This window comes from Phocoena sinus, chromosome 2, assembly GCF_008692025.1.
Source record: "Phocoena sinus isolate mPhoSin1 chromosome 2, mPhoSin1.pri, whole genome shotgun sequence".
Lineage (NCBI taxonomy): Eukaryota > Metazoa > Chordata > Mammalia > Artiodactyla > Phocoenidae > Phocoena > Phocoena sinus.
This window is the reverse complement of record NC_045764.1, coordinates 139,066,964-139,090,367: the sequence shown is the minus strand read 5'-3', so window position 1 is coordinate 139,090,367 and position 23,404 is coordinate 139,066,964.

Here is a 23,404-nt window from a genome sequence, read left to right as displayed (position 1 = left end):
TTATTGTGTTACTGTTGATTTCCTCTTTTATAGCTGTTAGCAGTTGCCTTATGTATTGAAATGCTCCTATGTTGGGTGCATATATACTTATAATTGTTATATCTTCTTCTTGGATTGATTCCTTGATCATTATGTAGTCTTATTCCTTGTCTGTTTTAACATTCTTTATTTTAAAGTCTATTTTACCTGATATGAGTATTGCTACTCCAGCTTTCTTTTGATTTCCTTTTGTATGGTATATCTTTTTCCATCCCCTCACTTTCAGTTTGTATGTGTCCCTAAGTCTGAAGTGGGTCTCTTGTAGACAGCATATATATGGGTCTTGTTTTTGTATCCATTCAGTGAGCCTGTGTCTTTTGGTTGGAGCATTTAATCCATTCACATTTAAGGTAATTATCGATATGTATGTTCCTATTATCATTTTCTTAATTGTTTTTGGTTTGTCCTTTTCTTCTCTTGTGTTTCCCAGTTAGAGAAGTTCCTTTAGCATTTGTTGTAGAGCTGGTTTGGTGGTTCTGAATTCTCTTAACTTTTGCTTGTCTGTAAAGCTTTTGATTTCTCCATCAAATCTGAATGAGATCCTTGCTGGGTAGAGTAATCTTGATTGTAGGTTCTTCCCTTTCATCACTTTAAGTATATCATGCCGCTCCCTTCTGGCTTGTAGAGTTCCTGCTGAGAAATCAGTTGTTAACCTTATGGGAGTTCCCTTGTATATTATTTGTTGTTTTGCCCTTGCTGCTTTCAATAATTTTTCTTTGTCTTTAATTTTTGCCTGTTTGGTTACTATGTGTCTCAGCGTGTTTCTCCTTGGACTTATCCTGTATGGGACTCTCTTGCTTCCTGGACTTTGGTGGCTATTTCCTTTCCCATGTTACTGAAGTTTTCGACTATAATCTCTTCAAATATTTTCTTGGGTCCTTTCTCTCTCTTTTCTCCTTCTGGGACCCCTATAAAGCAAACGTTGTTGCGTTTAATGTTGTCCCAGAGGTCTCTTAGGCTGTGTTCATTTCTTTTCATTCTTTTTTTCTTTATTCTGTTCCACAGCAGTGAATTCTACCATTCTGTATTCCAGGTCACTTATCTGTTCTCCTGTTTCAGTTATTCTGTTTCTGATTCCTTCTAGTGTATTTTTCATTTTCATTTATTGTATTGTTTATCTCTGTTTGTTTGTTCTTTAATTCTTCTAGATCTCTGTTAAACCTTTCTTCCCTCTTCTCGATCTTTGCCTCCATTCTTTTTCCGAGGTCCTGGATCATTTTCACTATCATTATTCTGAATTCTTTTTCTGGAAGGTTGCCTGTCTCCACTTCATTTAGTTGTTTTTCTGGGGTTTTATCCTGTTCCTTCATCTGGTACATAGCCCTCTGCCTTTTTATCTTGTCTATCTTTCTGTGAATGTGGTTTTCGTTCCACCGGCTGCAGGATTGTAGTTCTCCTTGCTTCTGCTGTCTGCCCAGTGGTGGATGAGGCTATCTAAGAGGCCTGTGCAAGTTTCCTGATAGGAGGGACTGGTGGTGGGTAGAGCTGGCTGTTGCTCTGGTGGGCAGAGCTCAGTAAAACTTTAATCCACTTGACTGTTGATGGGTGGGCCTGGGTTCCCTCCCTGTTGGCTGTTTGGCCTGCGGCAACCCAACACTGGAGCCTATCCAGGCTCTTTGGTGGGGCTAATGACAGACTCTGGGAAGGCTCACACCAAGGAGTACTTCCCAGAACATCTGCTGCCAGTGTCCTTGTCATCACAGTGAGACAGAGCCACCCCCTGCCTCTGCAGGAGCCCCTCCAACACTAGTAGGAAGGTCTGGTTCAGTCTCCTATGGGGTCACTGCTCCTTCCCTTGGGTCCCAGTGCGCCCGTTGCTTTGTGTGTGCCCTCCAAGAGTGGAGTCTCTGTTTTCCCCAGTCCTGTCAAAGTCCTGCAATCAAATCCCACTAGCCTTCAAAGTCTGATTCTCTAGGAATTCCTCCTCCTATTGCCGGACCCCCAGGTTGGGAAGCCTGACTTGGGATCAGAACGTTCACTCCAGTGGGTGGACTTCTGTGGTATAAGTGTTCTCCAGTTTGTGAGTCACCCCCCCAAGAGTTACGGGATTTGTTTTGATTGTGATTGAGCCCCTCTTACTGTCTCATTGTGGCTTCTCCTTTGTATTTGGATGTGGGGTATCTTTTTTGGTGAGTTCCAGTATCTTCCTGTTGATGATTGTTCAGCAGTTAGTTGTGATTCTGGTTTTCACAAGAGGAAGTGAGAGCACTTCCTTCTACTCCACCATCTTGAACCAATCCACATTAGATATTTTGTGGAACCATAATTCAAAGCAAGGCTTTGTGGTCCTAGAATCTACTTAAAACCACCACACTCTGCTACCTCTCTGGAGATGTCAGACACACCTCTCCTAAGCTTCATTTAGTCCAGGCATCTGTTCTTTATGAAAACACCTTCCACCTGACACTTTCTTTCTTCACCTTGATTGGTAATTCACCAATAATTCATGTTCCCTTGGGCACAACTCTTGGGATCAACATAAATCTCAGACATCTGGGAATAAGAAGACTAAACATGTCAGGAAAGCACAGGCAACCACAAGCAGACTGGCGCAGTCTCAGAGTCCATGAGAGCCAATTGACAATCTGACATGATTGCCCTGACTCACTATTGCCAGTTCTCTCAACTGCCTTATGAAAAACCTTTCTAGCAACTGGAGTATTTACACACAGGTATTCAGAATGCTTGGTCTTATCATGCATTAAAGCATGTCCATAATGCTCTAGAGCAGTTGCCTCTGGTGCCCCAGTTACAGCCCCTTAACCCACCTCTAATTTCAGCTACAGGGTCTGTTTCAATTAACTTCATCTTGACAGCCTCCTATCTTGAGTGCTTGGTGCATTTTCATACTTGCTGCTGCACAGCCTTCCTGAAGTCAGGGTATCTGCTTTTCCTCCTCCCCAGGCTATTCTCCTGGCATCCTCACTTTCCTTTCCTAGGATCAGTTTCCACCAAAACCTACTGCCATACAAGTCCTAGTCTCAGGCTCTGCTTTCAGGAGGAACTAAAACTCAGATAGCTCTCGACTTAGAATTTCAGTGTTTGCCTACTTGTATGAAAACAATGAAATTATAAAATGATTTATTTAGTGTATTTGGGTTCAGAGATCTTCATAGCTTCAGCCTGGCCTTACCCAAATTTATCTGACTATATAGGTTATTAATATACTTGACTTTGGATTTACTTGAATTCATAGGAAGAAAACCTGTTTGTTCTGTTTCTTTTCTAATCTCACCACAGACTCTTCCTCTCTTTATGTAGTTGGACGCATGGGGCTAATATTAGGGCTTTTATGAACTAAAATCATCTTGGCTTAAAAAAAAAATAAGTGGAAATAGTAGTGAAGTTGTAGTCATTGAATCTGATACTTTATAGTAAGGGATTCTTAGGCTGAACTTTGGCCTTCATAAGGCAACTACTATGCACTCTGTTACAATTTATGGAAATGGATTCAAAGTGAATGTTCACACACCATTCTCTAGGGATGATATGAAAGCTATCTGAAGTTCAAAGGCTATAGTACTCAATACAAATCTGAAATTTCTAAGCCTTCTTTCTAACATTTATATCTGCTATTGCTGGTCTTTAAGTAAAAAGGGAATATACATAACAAGTTTCGTATATGGTCATAGTAAGTTATTTTTAATCAAGGACATCTTTGAACCTGAACTCTGTGATATATAAATGAGATAGAATTTCTTTGCCCTTCACATCTCCGGAGGGCTCTTTCTTTTGACCTGATTCCCATATAACTTAACTACCAGGAATTCCCAATCCCACCATAAACTCAGGGAAGTTCCCCATTAGACTAGTTAATTCATCCAATGACTTCTGACATGTTTTAGATGATACACTTAAGGTGCATGGAGCCTGTTAAATACTGTCTCCAGAAGTCCCATTTAGATGATTTCATTGTAGGCAATAGGTGACTGATTCAGTAGAATTCAATCCAAGGTTTCCATGCCAGGTTAGTCTATTGTACACCCTGATTCAGAAAGTATTGCACAGAATAACTGGGTATGGGTTAGGATAGGTTTCATTGGTAAAGCAGAAATTCATATAAATCGAGGGTAAGCAGGAGAAAAAAATGTCTTTTTCTACTCTACATCTCCTCCTCATCTCACAGTGAGGTATGCTGAAACCAGGGCTCTATGCATCCTTACTTGTGGGTCTGTTCCGTGGGATGAGACCTCCCTTCTCATAGCAATCACTATGTGCAAACACAATAGCAACCTTGTTGGAGAGAGGGTAGACTGCTTGATGTAAGAAGTCTACGTTTGGGGTACTGAGTTTTACAGTAAGAGCCCATAGCTTCACAACACCTAGCCAGAGGCCTGTTCTGAGGATTACTTTCTCCTAGTGGTCTGTTTTTCTTGCCTTTACATGTGTGTCATAATTTTTTGTTGAAAGCTGGGCGTCTTGTGTAGGGGAAGAGATACTGAAGTAAATATTTTTTATGCCTGGAGACAAGTGCACCTTACCTTCTGCTAGACCTTTAGTATGGAGTTGTGTGTTAATCTTGACAGGAGTTAGTCAGGATTTGAGGTTTTTTTGGTTGCTATGGTTACCAGAGACTTCAACTTTTTCCAGTGATACCTATGTTCAGGCTGTGGGCTGCTTTGTAAGAGATTATTTTCTCAATATCTGCTTACTCTTTGTGTCTTCCCTTTGGACTGTGCTCTAGAGAGAATCTGTCTCTTGCCACTCTCCCCACTGTGTTCCACTGTTACTCTTAATTCATGTTTGTTAGCCTCCTGGTAGAGGTTAGAACAGGGGAGGATTCTCTGAGGTTCCAATTATGTCTATGGCTCCTGAAATCACTGTTTACTTGAGTTTCAGGGGTTTTGTGTTCACAGGTGTTCCTGACTCTCCTCCAGACCTAGTTCCAGGTTTGTCATGTATTTCTATCCCTTCCACAATGCTTGAGCTTTTTCCCTTTTATTCTCTTTCTCCAGCTTCACTGAGCTTCTACCAGTGTTCTAATACTATAGTTTTTCTTGCTCTTACCCATGTAGATTAAGGTTTTTGTTCAGTAAGGGCGATGAGAGAAGCTGTTCTGGGAAATGTTACATCAGTTGTTGCTGTTTTCCTTCCTTAGCCAACACCAGGAGGGAAGCTCTTCCAGAATTCTCCCATATTTTCCCTTTGAGTGTTTTATGGGGTTCATAGAAGATAAGCTTGCAAGTGAGTGTTAATCCCCCTATACCTGTGGCTCCTAGGGCTTCATACTTCATACCTGTAGCCCACAACTGGCCTTTAGTTTTCAGTTAAAATTTTACCTGAGTTGTTCTTCCCAGCTAACATGGTGTTTGAGCCTGTGTGCCCCAGGTAATAAAAAAGCTTAGGTCCTGTTTCTCCTGTAGATGGCTATCCTTCTCCAGATTTTTGGTTAGTTGTTTGATCATTGACATCAGTTTCTCTAATGTGATCAAAACAAGTTGTTAATTAGCAGTTTGTCCAGCTTTTTTTGTGTTACAAGTGTAGGAGTAATGCTTTTCAGCTTTTCATAGCTCTGTACTAAAACTAGAATCACCAATGTCTATTGGAAAGTAGAGCTTAAAAGTTTTCCAAGTTCAGGGGCTTCCCTGGTGGCACAGTGGTTAAGAATCCACCTGCTAATGCAGGGGACATGGGTTCGAGCCCCGGTCTGGGAAGATCCCACATGCCATGGAGCAACTAAGACCATGCGCCACAGCTACTGAGCCTGCAAGCCACAACTACTGAAGCCCGCATGCCTAGAGCCCGTGCTCTGCAACAAAGAGAAGCCACCACAATGAGAAGCCCACACACTGCAACGAAGAGTAATCCCCCACTCGCTGCAACAAGTGGAAGCCTGCGTGTGCAGCAACAAAGACCTAATGCAGCCAAAAATAAATTAATTAAATTAAAAAAAAAGTTTCCGAAATTCAGGACTGGAAGACTCAACATAGAAAAGTTGTCAGTTATTCCCAAATTGATCTATAGATTTATGTAATTTCTAGTAAAATCCCAGTAAGGACTTTATTCTAAAATGTTTATGGAAAGACAAAATACCTAGAATATAGCTAAAACAATTTTGAAAAAGAAGGAAAAAAGTAAAAAGAATCACTCTACACAATGTTAAGGCTTACTATGTAGCTACATTATTCAAGATATTGTGGTATTGGCATAGGGATAGACACATAGATCAATAAAACAGAATAGAGAACTCAGACCCACACAAATATCCCCAGCTGAGTCTTGTTTTGTTTTTTAAAAAAGACACAAAAGCAATTCAATAAACTAAGGATAGCCTTTTCAAGAAGTGACACCGGAGCAATCAAATATTCATAGGCTAAAAAATTAACCTCTTCCTAAATGTCATGCCTTATACAAAAATTAACTCAAAATCAGTCACGGGGGCTTCCCTGGTGGCGCAGTGGTTGGGAGTCCGCCTGCCGATGCAGGGGACACAGGTTTGTGCCCCGGTCTGGGAGGATCCCACATGCCGTGGAGCAGCTGGGCTCGTGAGCCATGGCCGCTGAGCCTGCACGTCCAGAGGCTGTGCTCCGCAGTGGGAGAGGCCACAACAGTGAGAGGCCCGCGTACCACAAAAAAAAAAAAAAAAAAAAAAAAAATCAATCATGGGGTAAAATGCAAAACTAAAAATGTTAGAAAAAAATAGGATAATCTTCAGGCCCTAAGGCTAGCCAGAAAATTTCTATACCTGATACCAAAGAACAATCCATTAAGTAAAAATTGACAAATTGGATCTAATCAAAATAAAACTTTTGTTCCAGGAAAGAAGTTGTGAAGAGGATGAAGAAATAAAGTACAGACTCAAAGAAAATATTTTTAAAATTACATACCCAATGAAGACCTTGTATCTAGGCTATAAGTAATTCCAAAAACTCAACAGTTAAAAAAATTCTGTTAGAAAATGGGCAAAAGAAATGAACAGACATTTCACTAAACAGCATGTAAACAAATAAGCACGTATTGATACAAAGGTGTTCAACATTATTAGCCATTAGGTAAATGCAAATTAAAATCAAAATGAGCTATCACTACACATCAATTAGATGGCTAAAATGAAAAAGTGTAATGATATCAAATGACACCAAATGCAAGAATTTGGAGAAACTGGATCACTCATACATTACTGATGGAAATGTAAAATGATACAGTCATTTTAGACAACAGTTCCACAGTTTCTTATAAAACTAAATGTTCATTTACTGTATGATTCAGCAATTTTATTCTAAGGCATTTATCTCAAAGAAATGAAAGCTTATATTCATACAAAAACCTGTATTTGAATGTTCATAGTAGCTTTACTCATAATAGCCAAAAGTAGGAGGAACCTCAATGCCCTTCAACCTGTGAACACTTAAACTGGAGTATATCCATTCCATGGGATATTATGCAGCAGTGGCCAGGGATGAATTATTGACATATGCAACAACCTGGATCGTCTCCAAGGGATTATGCTGAAAGAAAAAAAGCCAATCTCAAAGGTTATATACTGTGTAATTCCATTCATATACCATTATGGAAACTAAAAAACTATAGAGATGAAGGACATGTTAGTAGTTGCCAAGTATTAGGAATGGGGGTGGGAGGCTGGTGTGGCCATAAAATAATAGCACGAGGGAGACTTGTGTGATGGAACAATTTCATATCTTGATTGTGATGGTGGGTACACAAAGCTACATGTGTAACAAAATTGCATGGGGCTATATGCATATGCTCATGTGCATGCAGACACACACATACACACACAGAAATGGGTGCATGTTGAAATCTGAATAAGATTGGTGGATTGTGCCAGTGTCAGTTTCCTGGTTTTGATATTGTGCTGTAGATATGCAAGGTGCTGTTATTGAGAGAAGTTAGGTCAAGTGTGCCCAGCGCCTCTTTGTACACTTTTCTTTTTTTTTGTAACTTCCTTTGAGTCTCTAATTATTCAAAATAAATACTTTAAGAGAAGGTCAACACAGATTATATAGATTATTCTTTTCCAACCTATGCACTTTATGTATAATTTTAATCATGAAACAAGTAATCTAAAAGTTCATTTGCATTGAAAAGATAGACTCGAAGTAGGTTTATTACAGTATAAATAGCCATATAACATATTTTACACCAAGAAAAATTATTCAAACATTCAAAACGTGTAGAAAATTCAAAAGAAACATTCCTGAAGGGCTAATTGGTAGATTTGAGTACTTCAGCTAAAAGAAACGTTTAATGATAGCCGAATTCAAATAAACATCTAAAGTATTTTCAAATCTAGCTCTGGGTTTATAAAGATGTTAAATACTTTGTAAGCTAAGCAGCTGGTTAGAACGTGGAGAAAATAAAGACATTAAAAAACAAAAATAAGGCAAATGTTTTAAAATACTATTGATAATGTATAAAGATTAGGTGAAATAAATCACAGCAAGATCCTTTCTGACCCACCTCCTAGAGTAATGGAAATAAAAACAAAAATAAACAAATGGGACCTAATGAAACTTCAAAGCTTTTGCACAGCAAAGGAAACCATAACCAAGACCAAAAGACAACCCTCAGAATGGGAGAAAACATTTGCAAATGAAGCAACTGACAAAGGATTAATCTCCAAAATTTACAAGCAGCTCATGCAGCTCAATAACAAAAAAACAAACAACCCCATCCAAAAATGGGCAGAAGACCTAAATAGACATTTCTCCAAAGAAGATATACAGAATGCCAACAAACACATGAAAGAATGCTCAACATCATTAATCATTAGAGAAATGCAAATCAAAACTACAATGAGATATCATCTCACACCAGTCAGAATGGCCATCATCAAAAAATCTAGAAACAATAAATGCTGGAGAGGGTGTGGAGAAAAGGGGACACTCTTGCACTGCTGGTGGGAATGTGAATTGGTTCAGCCACTGTGGAGAACAGTATGGAGGTTCCTTAAAAAACTACAAATAGAATTACCATATGACCCAGCAATCCCACTACTTGGCATATACCCTGAGAAAACCAAAATTCAAAAAGAGTCATGTACCAAAATGTTCATTGCAGCTCTATTTACAATAGCCAGGACATGGAAACAACCTAAGCGCCCATCATCGGATGAATGGATAAAGAAGATGTGGCACATATACACAATGGAATATTACTCAGCCTTAAAAAGAAATGAAATTGAGCTATTTGTAATGAGATGGATAGACCTAGAGTCTGTCATACAGAGTGAAGTAAGTCAGAAAGAAAAAGACAAATACCGTATGCTAACACATATATATGGAATTTAAGGGAAAAAAATGTCATGAAGAACCTAGGGGTAAGATAGGAATAAAGACGCAGACCTACTGGAGAACGGACTTGAGGGTATGGGGAGGGGGAGGGGTGAGTTTTGACAGGGCGAGAGAGAGTCATGGACATATACACACTAACAAACGTAGTAAGGTAGATAGCTGGGGGGAAGCAGCCACAAGGCACAGGGATATTAGCTCGGTGCTTTGTGACAGCCTGGAAGGGTGGGATGGGGAGAGTGGGAGGGAGGGAGACGCAAGAGGGAAGACATATGGGAACATATGTATATGTATAGCTGATTCACTTTGTTATAAAGCAGAAACTAACACACCATTGTAAAGCAATTATACCCCAATAAAGATGTTAAAAAAAAAAAAAAAAAAGATTAGGTGAAATATAATTCCACTTAACACTTGATCTCCTGCTCCTGATAATCTATAAATAATATTGTCTCTCCAAAGAGACTGAACATTTCTTGAAAATGAGTCCATAGCTTTTATCGATACATATACTTTACATTAACTAAAAATTCAAACTCTTGTTTATTAAAACCTTACTAAATAACAGATGCTTTTGCTTATTATTGAATGTAATTTTTTAAACAGTTCTAAAAGGTCGTCATTAGTATCCCTATTGTGCAAGTAAGAGAGCTGAGACTCAGAGAGGTTAGATGCTTTGCCCAATGTCACACAGCTACTAAGTAGTAGATTCAGGATTCAAACCCTAGTCTGATTCAGAAGGGAATGTTCTTTTTACTACAACACACCTTTTTTCTGTCACTTACCATAGAACCCTTCACAGTTGTGGTCAGATAGAAAGCTCTCAGTGGTATTTGTTGGTTAATGAGTACTGTGAATTTAATCTTCAAGTGCATTAGTTCAATAACTTGAGTTCCCTGGCCTAGGACTCTTATCCACTGCCATAGTAACAATGAGTACACATGAATCAGGGCATTTTTTCAAAGCACGCCAATGCTATAATCTGTGGGTCATCTGTGATCTCCACATCCTGGGATTTTCTTACAGGAGACAGTTCTCTAATAACCAATGCAAATTGGAACTCTTTCTACCAGAGACAGATATAAAGCCACAGGATCCTTTTTGGGCATGGTTTTCCCTATGGTGAGCCATCCTGCAAGCTTCTGGTGCTTGATAGCGTAAGAACTAATCTGACGTCTAATTGAAAATGATTGAGCGCTCACAGTGCCAGCCTAATTGCAGACTAAGGCTGTTTCTTCCCTATTTGTGAAAGGGCCAATACTGAGCTGTGACTCAGAGGCAGCAGGGCAAGGGGTACCAGGGTGAGTGATTACTGTGGTAGGGAAGGGTCTCCTCTCTGTTTCTACGTAAGCACAGCATCAACTTTCTAACTGAACTGACTGTGTGATCAATGAATCACTGACAGGTTCCCACTAACTGACTTGATTGAACTGTCATTTCACTAGGACCACTTAACTGGCCATGTTGTGGGCACATTTGTGGTCCCTAAGTACCACCCTTCCCAAATGCAGACACATCTCTGGGGATCTGCACCACTGACAGTTGGCCATCCCATGCATTGTCTGTTGTATGTGCATTTAAGAACAACACATTTAGCACATGCCTTCCCACAAAGAGAGTTTTATGTTCATGGCTTTGAATGAAGAATGGATAGTCCAAAAAAGTTAAGAGCTTTAAAAAAAAAAAAAAGAGTTAAGAGGATAAAGAAATCACTCTACTTCAGCAAATCAATTCAGCAAATATTAAATGCCTAATATGAACCAGGCAGACTACTACCAGCTCACGATAAAGGTTTGCAAAAGACAGATGTGAATACTTTATTCACAGAGTTTATATTCTCCTTCCCAAGGTGTACTTTCTCTCTTCTCCTTCTAGTTTACCTTTGATTCTCCCCCCAGGACTGAAATTTATGGGAGAGACCCTCCAAAGAACAGAGTAGGGTCTAAATGGGGAGCCCATGTTGCATAGCAGTTCAGCCTACCCATCTTAGACTCAAAGCAGATGTGGCTTTGAAATGTGACTTATCTCTCATTTATAAGCTCTGTGATTTTAGGCAAGTATCTCAAGCCCTCTGAGTTTTAGCCTTCTTATATATAAAATGAGAGTATGATGCTAATTTAAAAAATAATAGCTCAAAGAGTAGAAATGGGGGTCATAAAAGAGTGTACAATTGAAGTGCTTAGCCCAGCATCTGGTATATCTGGTAAGTATTCAATAAATATTAATGATTATTAGGTACAGATGATTCCCCCCTGTGTGCTTTGGCACAATAAGAGTGTTTGTGTAAAGCCTCATTCTGCTGCTCTCTGTTGCCTCTGTGTTGCATAGCACTGTTCTTCCTCCAACACTCCCTACTGTGCAAGCTGAGAACCAAGTGCAGGCGATGATTACAGAAAATAGGAGCGAATTGTTCAATATTTATGTGCTTTAACTAACAGTGTCCTCTTCTGAAGCTCTTGTGCAGTTTGAAGCAAAAATAAGTGATGGGGGTGGAGAATCAAATGTTTCCCTCTTTTCATCTTTAATTAAATATTAAAGACAAAGACTAACTGATGCCAAGGGATGGCTGCTTTTGGCCTGAGCTCCCAGTGTTACCAAAAAAAAAAAAAAAGGGAAATCAAAGGTTTGAAAAATGGTGCTGTTTAGGAAGTTGAATCATCTAAATTTCAAGGGTCTGTGAACATCCAAATCTCAGTGATTCCTTGGGTGGAGAAGTTCTCCTTTTAGTTTAAGTTTAATCTTGCTGAGTAAATACTTATAAGTTTGGAGGTATTACAATTTCTTTTTTAATAGTTTTATTGAGGCATAATTGAGAAACTAAACTTCATGTATTTAAAATGCACAATATGATAAGTTTGGACATATGTATACATCCTTGAAATAATCACCATGCTCAAGATAATGAACACATACAGCATCAGAAACTATTTCCCTGGGCCCCCATTAAGGCCACCCTTCCCTCCCCTGTCCCCCATCCTCAGGCACCCACTCACTAACCTATTTTCTGAAAGACTAGTTTGTACTTTTTGGATTTTAAATAAGTGGAATCATAAACTATGTACGCATCTGGCTTTTAAAAGTCCAATGTTATTATTTTGAGAATAATCCATGTTGTTGAGTGTATCAACAGTTCATTGCTTTTTTGTTCTTACTTCTCTTGCAAAATATTTTTTAGTTTTATTTATTTTATTTTTATTTTAATGGATTATAGTTGATTTACAATGTTGTGTTAGTTTCAGGTATACAGCAAAGTGATTCAGTTATACATATGTTCAATAGTTCATTGCTTTTTGATGCTACATAAAATCCCATTGGGTGGATATACTGTAATTGATGTTTACCTGTTAATGGATATTTGGGGTGTTTCTAGTTTTTGGCTATTACAAATAAAGCTGATTTGAACATGCATAAACAGTCATAAAGTGGAGATATGCTTTAATTTCCATTGGGTAAATTCTTGGGAGTAGAATGGCTAGATCATAAATTGTGTGTTTAGCTTTATAAGAAGTGGCCAAACTGTTTTCCAAATTGAATGTATCATTTTACATTCATACCACTGGTGTATGGGCTTTCTAGTTCCTCTTCATCCTCAGCAAACTTTGTATGATCTGTGTTTTAACTATTTTAATGTGTGCAGTGGTATCTCATTGTGGTTTTAATTTGCATTTCCCTATGGCTAATGATGCTGAGCATCTTTTCAAGTGTTTACTGGCCATTAGTATAATCTGCTTTGCTGAAATGTCTGATTATATCATTTGCTTATAATATTACTGAGTTGTTTTTTTTCTTATGGTTGTGTTTTAAGAATTCTCTATATAATTTTAGAATACAAGTTCTCTATTAGATATGTGATTTCCAAATATTACCCCCCATCTATAGATTGTCTTTTCATTCTCTCAACAGAGTTTTTCACGAGTAAATTTTTAGTTTAATAAAGTGTTACTTAACGATTATGGATTATGTTTTGTTGTTGTAACTAAAAACTTGTCACCAAACCCGAGGTCACAAAACTTTTCCTATGTTCTCATCTAGAATTTATACTTTAAAAATTTCCATTTAGACATGTGATCCATTTTCAGCCAATTTGTGTAAGATGTAGGATATATGTTGAGGGTTTTTGTTGTTGTCTATTATGTCCAATTGTCACAGTATAATTTGTTGAAAAGACGATTCTTGATCTTTTCAATTAAGACTATTCAATTTAATTGAATTGGCTTTGCACCTTTGTCAAAAATAATTGATGATATCTGTGTGAATCTGTGTGAATATATTTCTGGACTCTATTCCTGTTCATTAATACATTTTTTTTTTTTTTAAGAAGATGTTGGGGGAGCTTCCCTGGTGGCACAGTGGTTGAGAGTCCGCCTGCTGGTGCAGGGGACACAGGTTCGTGCCCCGGTCTGGAAAGATCCCACATGCTGCGGAGTGACTAGGCCCATGAGCCATGGCCGCTGGGCCTGCGCGTCCGGAGCCTGTGCGCTGCATCCGGAGAGGCCACAACAGTGAGAGGGAGGCCCACGTACCAAAAAAAAAAAAAAGATGTTGGGGGTAGGAGTTTATTAATTAATTTATTTATTTTTGCTGTGTTGTGTCTTCGTTTCTGTGTGAGGGCTTTCTCTAGTTGTGGCAAGCGGGGGCCACTCTTCATTGCAGGGTGCGGGCCTCTCACCATCGCGGCCTCTCTTGTTGTGGAGCACAGGCTCCAGACACGCAGGCTCAGTAGTTGTGGCTCACGGGCCTAGTTGCTCCATGGTATGTGGGATCCTCCCAGGCAAGGGCTCAAACCCGCGTCCCCTGCATTAGCAGGCAGATTCTCAACCACTGCGCCACCAGGGAAGCCCCATTAATAGATATTTCTAAACATTCGTCAATGCCACACTTTCCCTCTCTTTTTTTATACTTTAAATCTCATACAGTTTTGTCCATTATACCTTAATAAAGCTGAAAAGAAAAAAGAAAAAGAATTCACGAAAGAGAAAGTTTTTAAAGTATTTGAAAATATATTTAGTAATTATAATATGATAGTAATTTAAAAAGCTAATAAGGTTTTTCACATGAAAAGGGAAGTTAGGACTGTAAAGCAGAGTATTTGAGTTCATCTTGACTCCATTGATGATATGCCTATATAAGTCTGGGTGTGTCATTTCTTTTTTTGTCCCTTCTTTCCCAAGTTCATTGTGAAAATCAAATGAGATAGAATATATAATATGCTGAGAATTTTTAAATGCAGTATTACTGGGGTATTATTATAACTATTCTTTTTTTCTAGTTTTATTGAGATATAATTGATATACAACACTGTATAAGTTTAACGTGTACAGCCTAATGATTTGACATACATAGATCATGAGACGATTATCACAATAAGTTTAGTGATCATCCATCTCACACAGATACAAAATTAAGGAAAGACAAACATTTTTCCTTGTGATGAGAACACTTAGGGTTTACTCTCTTAGCAACTTTCATGTATAACATAGACCAGGGCTAATTATATTTGTCATGTTGTAATAAGTATTGTTACCCCAGCTTTCACTTAATTTCCATTTGCAAGGAATACCTTTTTCTATCACCTCATTCTACATGTTTTTAGATCAGAAGTGAGTCTCTTGTAGGTACCATATATATGGGTCTTGTTTTTGTGTCCTTTCAGCCATTTCATGTTTTTTGACTGGAGCATTTAGTCCATTTACATTTAAAGTAATTATACATATGTATGTACTTAATGCCATTTGGTTAACTGGGGATTTTTTTTTCTTTTTTTAAATTTTATTTATTTTTAACGTTTTTATTGGAGTATAATTGCTTTACAATGGTGTGTTAGTTTCTGCTTTATAACGAAGTGAATCAGTTATATATATATATATATATCCCCATATCTCTTCACTCTTGCATCTCCTCCCTCCCACCGTCCCTATCCCACCCTTCTAGCTGATCACAAAGCAGAGAGCTGATCTCCCTGTGCTATGCGACTGCTTCCCACTAGCTATCCATTTTACATTTGGTAGTGTATATATGTCCATATATATACTACCACTCTCACACCTTATCCCAGCATATCCTTCCCCCTCCCCGTGTCCTCACCTCCATTTTTTAGTAGGTTTGCATCTTTATTCCGGTCTTGCCCCTAGGTTCTTCATGACCTTTTCTTCTTCTTCTTCTTTTTTTTTTTAAAGATTCCATATATATGTGTTAGCATACAGTATTTGTATTTCTCTTTCTGACTTACTTCACTCTGTATGACAGACTCTAGGTCCATCCACCTCACTACAAATAACTCAATTTCGTTCCTTTAATAGCTGAGTAATATTCCATTGTATATATGTGCCACATCTTCTTTATCCATCCATCTGTCAGTGGACACTTAGGTTGCTTCCATGTCCTGGCTATTGTAAATAGAGCTGCAATGAACATTGTGCTACGTGACTCTTTTGGAATTACGGTTTTCTCAGGGTATACGCCCAATAGTGGGATTGCTGGGTCATATCGTAGTTCTATTTATAGTTTTCTAAGGAACATCCATACTGTTCTTCATAGTGGCTGTATCAATTTACATTCCCACCAACAGTGCAAGAGGGTTCCCTTTTCTCCACACCCTCTACAGCATTTTTTGTTTTTAGATTTTTTGATAATGACCATTCTGACTGCTGTGAGGTGATACCTCATTGTAGTTTCGATTTGCAGTTCTGTAATGATTACTGATGTTGAGTATCCTTTCATGTGTTTGTTGGCAATCTGTGTATATTCTTTGGAGAAATGAATATTTAGATCTTCTGCCCATTTTTGGATTGGGTGGTTTCTTTTTTTTTGATATTGAGCTGCATTAGCTGCCTGTATATTGTGGAGATTAATCCTTTGACAGTTGCTTCATTTGGAAATATTTTCTCCCATTCTGAGGCTTGTCTTTTGTTCTTGTTTATGGCTTCCTTTGCTGTGCAAAAGCTTTTAAGTTTCATTAGGTCCCATTTGTTTATTTTTGTTTTTATTTCCATTTCTCTAGGAGGTGGGTCAAAAAGGATCTTGCTGTGATTTATGTCCTAGAGTGTTCTGCCTATGATTTCCTCTGAGAGTTTGATAATTTCTGGCCTTACATTTAGGTCTTTAATCCATTTTGAGTTTATTTTTGTGTATGGTGTTAGGGAATGTTCTAATTTCATTCTTTTACATGTAGCTGTCCAGTTTTCCCAGCACCATTTATTGAAGAGGCTGTCTTTTCTCCATTGTGTATACTTTTTTTTGAATTTTATTTTATTTTTCTATACAGCAGGTTCTTATTAGTCATCAATTTTATACACATCAATGTATACATGTCAATCCCAATCGCCCAATTCAGCACACCACCATCCCTGCCCCCGCACGGCTTTCCCCCCTTGGTGTCCATACGTTAATTCTCTACATCTGTGTCTCAACTTCTGCCCTGCAAACTGGTTCATCTGTACCATTTTTCTAGGTTGCATATACATGCGACAATATATGATATTTGTTTTTCTCTTTCTGACTTACTTCACCCTGTATGACAGTCTCTAGATTCATCCACATCTCAACAAATGACTCAACTTCATTCCTTTTTATGGCTGAGTAATATTCCACTGTATATAGGTACCACATCTTCTTTATCCATTCATCTGTCGATGGGCATTTAGGTTGCATCCATGACTTAGCTATTGTAAATACTGCTGCAATGAACATTGGGGTGCATGTGTCTTTTTGAATTATGGTTTTCTCAGGGTATATGCCCAGTAGTGGGACTGCTGGATCATATGGTAATTCTATTTTTAGGTTTTTAACGAAGCTCTGTACTCTTCTCCGTAGTAGCTGTAACAATTTACATTCCAACCAACAGTGCAAGAGGGATCCCTTTTCTCCACACCATCTCCAGCATTTGTTGTTTGCAGATTTTCTGATGATGCCCATTCTAACTGGTGTGAGATGATACCTCATTGTAGTTCTGATTTGTATTTCTCTAATCATTAGTGATGTTGAGCAGCTTTTCATGTGCTTCTTGCCCATCTGTATGTCTTCTTTGGAGAAATGTCTATTTAGGTCTTCTGCCCATTTTTGGATTGAGTTGTCTGTTTCTTTAATACTGAGCTGCATGAGCTGTTTATATATTTTGGGGATTGATCCTTTGTCCATTTATTCATTTGCAAATATTTTCTCCCATTCTGAGGGTTGTCTTTTTGTCTTCTTTATGGTTTCCTTTGCTGTGCAAAACTTTTTTGTTTCATTAGGTCCCATTTGTTTATTTTTGTTTTTATTCCCATTACTCTAGGAGGTGGATCAAAAAAGATCTTGCTGTGATTTATGTCAAAGAATGTTCTTCCTATGTTTTCCTCTAAGAGTTTTATAGTGTCTAGTCTTACATTTAGGTCTCAAATCCATTTTGAGTTTTTTTTGTGTGTTTATGGTGTTACGGAGTGTTCTAATTTCATTCTTTTATATGTAGCTGTCTGGTTTTCCCAGCACCACTTATTGAAGAGACTGTCTTTTCTCCATTGTATATCCTTGTCTCCTTTGTCATAACTTAGTTTACCATAGGTGTGTGGGTTTATCTCTGGGCTTCGTATCTTGTTCCATTGATCTATGTTTCTGTTTTTGTGCCAGTACCATATTGTCTTGATTACTGTAGCTTTGTAGTATAGTCTGAAGTCAGGGAGCCTGATTCCTCCAGCTCCAGTTTTCTTTCTCAAGAGTGCTTTGGCTATTCGGGGTCTTTTGTGTTTCCATACAAATTGTGAAATTTTTTGTTCTAGTTCAGTGAAAAATGCCAGTGGTAGTTTGATAGGGATTGCATTGAATCTGTAGATTGCTTTGGGTAGTAGAGTCATTTTCACAATGTTGATTCTTCCAATCCAAGAACATGGTATATCTCTCCATCTATTTGTATCATCTTTAACTTCTTTCATCAGTGTCTTATAATTTTCTGCATACAGGTCTTTTGTCTCCTGAGGTAGGTGTATTCCTAGGTATTTTATTCTTTTTGTTGCAATGGTAAATGGGAGTGTTTTCTTGATTTCACTTTCAGATTTTTCATCATTAGTGTATAGGAATGCCAGAGATTTCTGTGCATTAATTTTGTATCCTGCTACTTTACCAGATTCATTGATTAGGTCTAGTAGTTTTCTGGTAGCATCTTTAGGATTCTCTATGTATAGTATCATGTCATCTGCAAACAGTGACAGCTTTACTTCTTCTTTTCTGATTTGGATTCCTTTTATTTCTTTTTCTTCTCTGATTGCTGTGGCTAAAACTTCCAAAAGTATGTTGAGTAATACTGGTGAGAGTGTCTTGTTCCTGATCTTAGTGGAAATGGTTTCAGTTTTTCACCTTTGAGTACGATGTTGGCTGTGGGTTTGTCATATATGGCATTCAATATGCTGAGGTAAGCTCCCACTGTGCCTACTTTCAGGAGGGTTTTTATCATAAGTGGGTGTTGGATTTTGTGCAAAAGCTTTCTCTGCACCTATTGAGAAGATCATATGGTTTTTCTCCTTCAGTTTGCTAATGTGGTATATCACATTGATTGATTTGTGTATATTGAAGTATCCTTGCATTCCTAGGATAAACCAAACTTGATCATCGTATATGATCCTTTTAATGTGCTGTTGGATTCTGTTTCCGAGTATTTTGTTGATGGTTTTTGCATCTACGTTCATCAGTGATGTTGGTCTCTAGTTTGTTGTTTTTGTGACATCTTTGTCGTGTTTTGATATCAGGGTGATGTTGGCCTCATAGAATGAGTTTGGGAGTGTTCCTCCCTATGCTATATTTAGGAAGAGTTTGAGAAGGATAGGTGTTAGCTCTTCTTTAAATGTTTGATAGAATTCGCCTATGAAACCATCAGATCCTGGGCTTTTGTTTGTTGGAACATTTTTGTTTGTTTGTTTGTTTTTGCGGTACACGGGCCTCTCACTGTTGTGGCCTCTCCCGTTGCAGAGCACAGCCTCCGGATGTGCAGGCTCAGCGGCCATGGCTCAGCTGCTCTGTGGCATGTGGGATCCTCCCGGACTGGGGCACGAACCCATGTCCCCTGCATTGGCATGCGGACTCTCAACCACTGCGCCACCAGGTAAGCCCTGTTGGAACATTTTTAGTCACAATTTCAATTTTAGTACTTGTGATTGGTCTGTTCATATTTTCTATTGTTTCCTGTTTCAGTCTCAGAAGATTGTGCATTTCTATGAATTTGTCCATTTCCTCCAGGTTGTCCATTTTATTGGCATAGAGTTGCTTGTAGTGATCTCTCATGATCTTTTGTATTTCTGCAGTGTCAGTTGTTACTTCTCCTTTTTCATTTCTAATTCTATTGATTTCAGTCTTCTCTCTTTTTTTCTTGATGAGTCTGGCTAGTGGTTTATCAATTTTGTTTATCCTTTCAAAGAACCAGCTTTTAGTTTTATTGATCTTTGCTATCATTCCCTTCATTTCTTTTTCATTTATTTCTGATCTGATTTTTATGATTTCTTTCCTTCTGCTAACTTTGGGGTTTTTTTGTTCTTTTTTCTCTAATTGCTTTAGGTGCAAGGTTAGGTTGTTTATTTGAGATGTTTCCTGTTTCTTAAGGTAGGATTGTATTGCTATAAACTTCCCTCTTAGAACTGATTTTGCTGCATCCCATATGTTTTGGGTCATCGTGTTTTCATTGCCATTTGTCTCTAGGTATTTTTTGATTTCCCCCTGGTTGTCTTCAGTGATCTCTTGGTTATTAAGTAGTATTTTATTTTGCCTCCATGTGTTTGTACTTTTTACAGTTTTTTTCCTGTAATTGATCTCTATTCTCATAGCGTTGTGGTCAGAGAAGATACTTGTTATGATTTAATTTTCTTAAATTTACCAAGGCTTGATAAGTGACCAAAGATATGATCTATCCTGTAGAATGTTTCATGAGCATTTGAGAAGAGAGTGTATTCTGTTGTTTTTGGATGGAACGTCCTATAAATATCAATTAAGTCCATCTTGTTTAATGTATCATTTAAAGCTTGTGTTTCCTTATTTATTTTCATTTTGGATGATCTCTCCATTGGTGAAAGTGGGGTGTTAACGTCTCCTACTATGAATGTGTTACTGTTGATTTCCCCTTTTATGGGTGTTAGTATTTGCCTTATGTACTGAGGTGCACCTATGTTGGGTGCATACATATTTACAATTGTTATATCTTCTTCTTGGATCGATCCCTTGATCATTATGTAGTGTTCTTCTTTGTCTCTTGTAATAGTCTTTGTTTTAAAGTCTATTTTGTCTGATATGAGAATTGCTACTCCAGCTTTCTTTTGATTTCCATTTGCATGGAATATCTTTTTCCATCCCCTCACTATCAGTCTGTATGTGTCCCTAGGTCTGAAGTGGGTCTCTTGTAGACAGCATATATATGGGTCTTGTTTTTGTATCCATTCAGCCAGTCTATGTCTTCTGGTTGGAGCATTCAATCCATTTACATTTAAGGTAATTATCGATATATATGTTCCTATTCCCATTTTCTTAATTGTTTTGGGTTCATTATTGTGGGTCTTTTCCTTCTCTTGTGTTTCTTGCCTAGAGAAGTTCCTTTAGCATTTGTTGTAAAGCTGGTTTGGTGGTGCTGAATTCTCTTAGCTTTTGCTTGTCTGTAAAGTTTTTGATTTCTCCATCAAATCTGAATGAGATCCTTGCTGGGTAGGGTGATCTTGGTTGTAGGTTTTTCCCTTGCATCGCTTTAAATATGTCCTGCCGCTCCCTTCTGGCTCACAGAGTTTCTGCTGAAAGTTCAGCTGTTATCCTTATGGGGATTCCCTTGTATGTTATTTTTCCCTTGCTGCTTTTAATATTTTTTCTTTATATTTAATTTTTGATAGTTTGATTAATATGTTTCCTGGGATGTGTTTCCTTGGATTTATCCTGTATGGAACTCTCTGTGCTTCCTGGACTTGATTGACTATTTCCTTTCCCATTATTAGGGAAGTTTTAAACTATAATCTCTTCAAACATTTTCTCAGTCCCTTTCTTTTTCTCTTCTTCTTCTGGGACCCCTATAATTCAAATGTTGGTGTGTTTAATGTTGTCCCAAAGGTATCTAAGACTGTACTCAATTCTTTTCATTCTTTTTTATTTATTCTGCTCTGCAGTAGTTATTTCTACTATTTCATCTTCCAGGGCACTTATCCATTCTTCTGCCTCAGTTGTTCTGGTATTGATTCCTTCTAGAGAATTTTAAATTTCATTTATTGTGTTGTTCTTCACTGTTTGTTTGCTCTTTAATTCTTCTAGGTCCTTGTTAAACGTTTCTTGTATTTTCTCCATTCTATCTCCAAGATTTTGTATCATTGTTACTATCATAATTCTGAATTCCTTTTCAGGTAGACTGCCTATTTCCTCTTCAGTTGTTTGGTCTGCTGGGTTTTTGCCTTGCTCCTTCAACTGCTGTGTGTTTTTGGTCTTCTCATTTTGCTTAAGTTACTGTGTTTGGGGTCTCCTTTTCTCAGGCTGCAGGTTCATAGTTCCCGTTGTTTTAGGTGCCTGCCCCCAGTGGCTAAGGTTGGTTCAGTGGAGTGTGTAGGCTTCCTGGTGGAGGGGCCTACTGCCTGTATTCTGGTGGATGAGGCTGGATCTTGTCTTTCTGGTGGGCAGGTCCATGTCTGGTGGTGTGTTTTGGGGTGTCTGTGACCTTATTATGATTTTAGGCAGCTTCTCTGCTAAGGGGGAGGGGGTGTGTTCCTGTGTTGCTAGTTGTTTGGCATAGGGTATCCAGTACTGTAGCTTGCTGGTTGTTGAGTGGAGCTGGGTCTTGGCATTGAGATGCAGATCTCTGGGAGATTTTCACCGTTTGATATTACTTGGAGCTCAGAGGTCCCTGATGGACCAATGTCCTGAACTTGGCTCTCCCACTTCAGAGGCACAGCCCTGACACCTGGCTGGAGCACTGTGAGCCTGTCATTCACTCGGCTCAGAATAAAAGAGAGAAAAATAAGAAAGAAGGAAAGAAGAAAAGAAAGGAAGGAAAGAAGGAAGAGAGAAAATAAAATAAGATAAAATTAAAAAGTTATTCAAATAAAAAACACAAAATAATTATTAAAAAAATTTTAAGTCATTTAAAGTAAAAGGAAGAAAGAAAAGCCAAACCAAAAAACAAATCCACCATGATAACAAGCCCTGAAAACTATACTAAAAAAGAAAAAGAAAAAAAAATGGACAGACAGAACCCTAGGATAAATGGTGAAAGTAAAGCTATACAGACAAAATCACACACAGAAACATACACATACACACTCACAGAAAGAGAAAAAGGGGGGGAAAAATATATATCGTTACTCTCAAAGTCCACCTCCTCAATTTGGGATGATTCGTTGTCTATTCAGGTATTCCACAGGTGCAGGGTACATCAAGTTGACTGTGGAGATTTAATCTGCTGCTCCTGAGGCTGCTGGGACAGATTTCTCTTTCTCTTCTTTCTTCACACAGCTCCTGGGATTCAGCTTTGGATTTTCCCCTGCCTGTGTGTGTAGGTCGCCTGAGGGCATCTCTTCTTCACTCAGATAGTTCGGGGTTAAAGGAGCAGCTGCTTCGGGGGCTCTGGCTTACTTAGGCCTGGTGGAGGGAGGGTTATGGTTTGTGGGGTGAGCCTGCAGCGGCAGAGGCCAGCCTGATGTTGCACCAGCCTGAGGCGTGCCATGTGTTCTCCTGGGGAAGTTGTCCCTGGATCACGGGACCCTGGCAGTGGCAGGCTGCAGAGGCCCCCAGGAGGGGAGGTGTGGACAGTGACCTGTGCTTGCACACAGGCTTCTTGGTGGCAGCAGCAGCAGCCTTAGCGTCTCATGCCCGTCTCTGGGGTCCGCGCTGATAGCCGCGGCTCGCACCCGTCTCTGGAGCTCCTTTAAGCAGAGCTCTTAATCCCGTCTCCTCGCGCACCAGGAAACAAAGAGGCAAGAAAATCTCTTGCCTCTTCGGCAGCTCCAGACTTTTTCCTGGACTCCCTCCTGGCTAGTTGTGGTGCACTAGCCCCCTTCAGGCTGTGATCACGCAGCCAACCCCTGTCCTCTCCATGGGATCCGACATCCGAAGCCAGAGTCTCACCTCGCAGCCCCCACTGGTCCCGGTGGGTGAACAGATAAGCCTCTCGGGTTGGTGAGTGCTGGTCGACA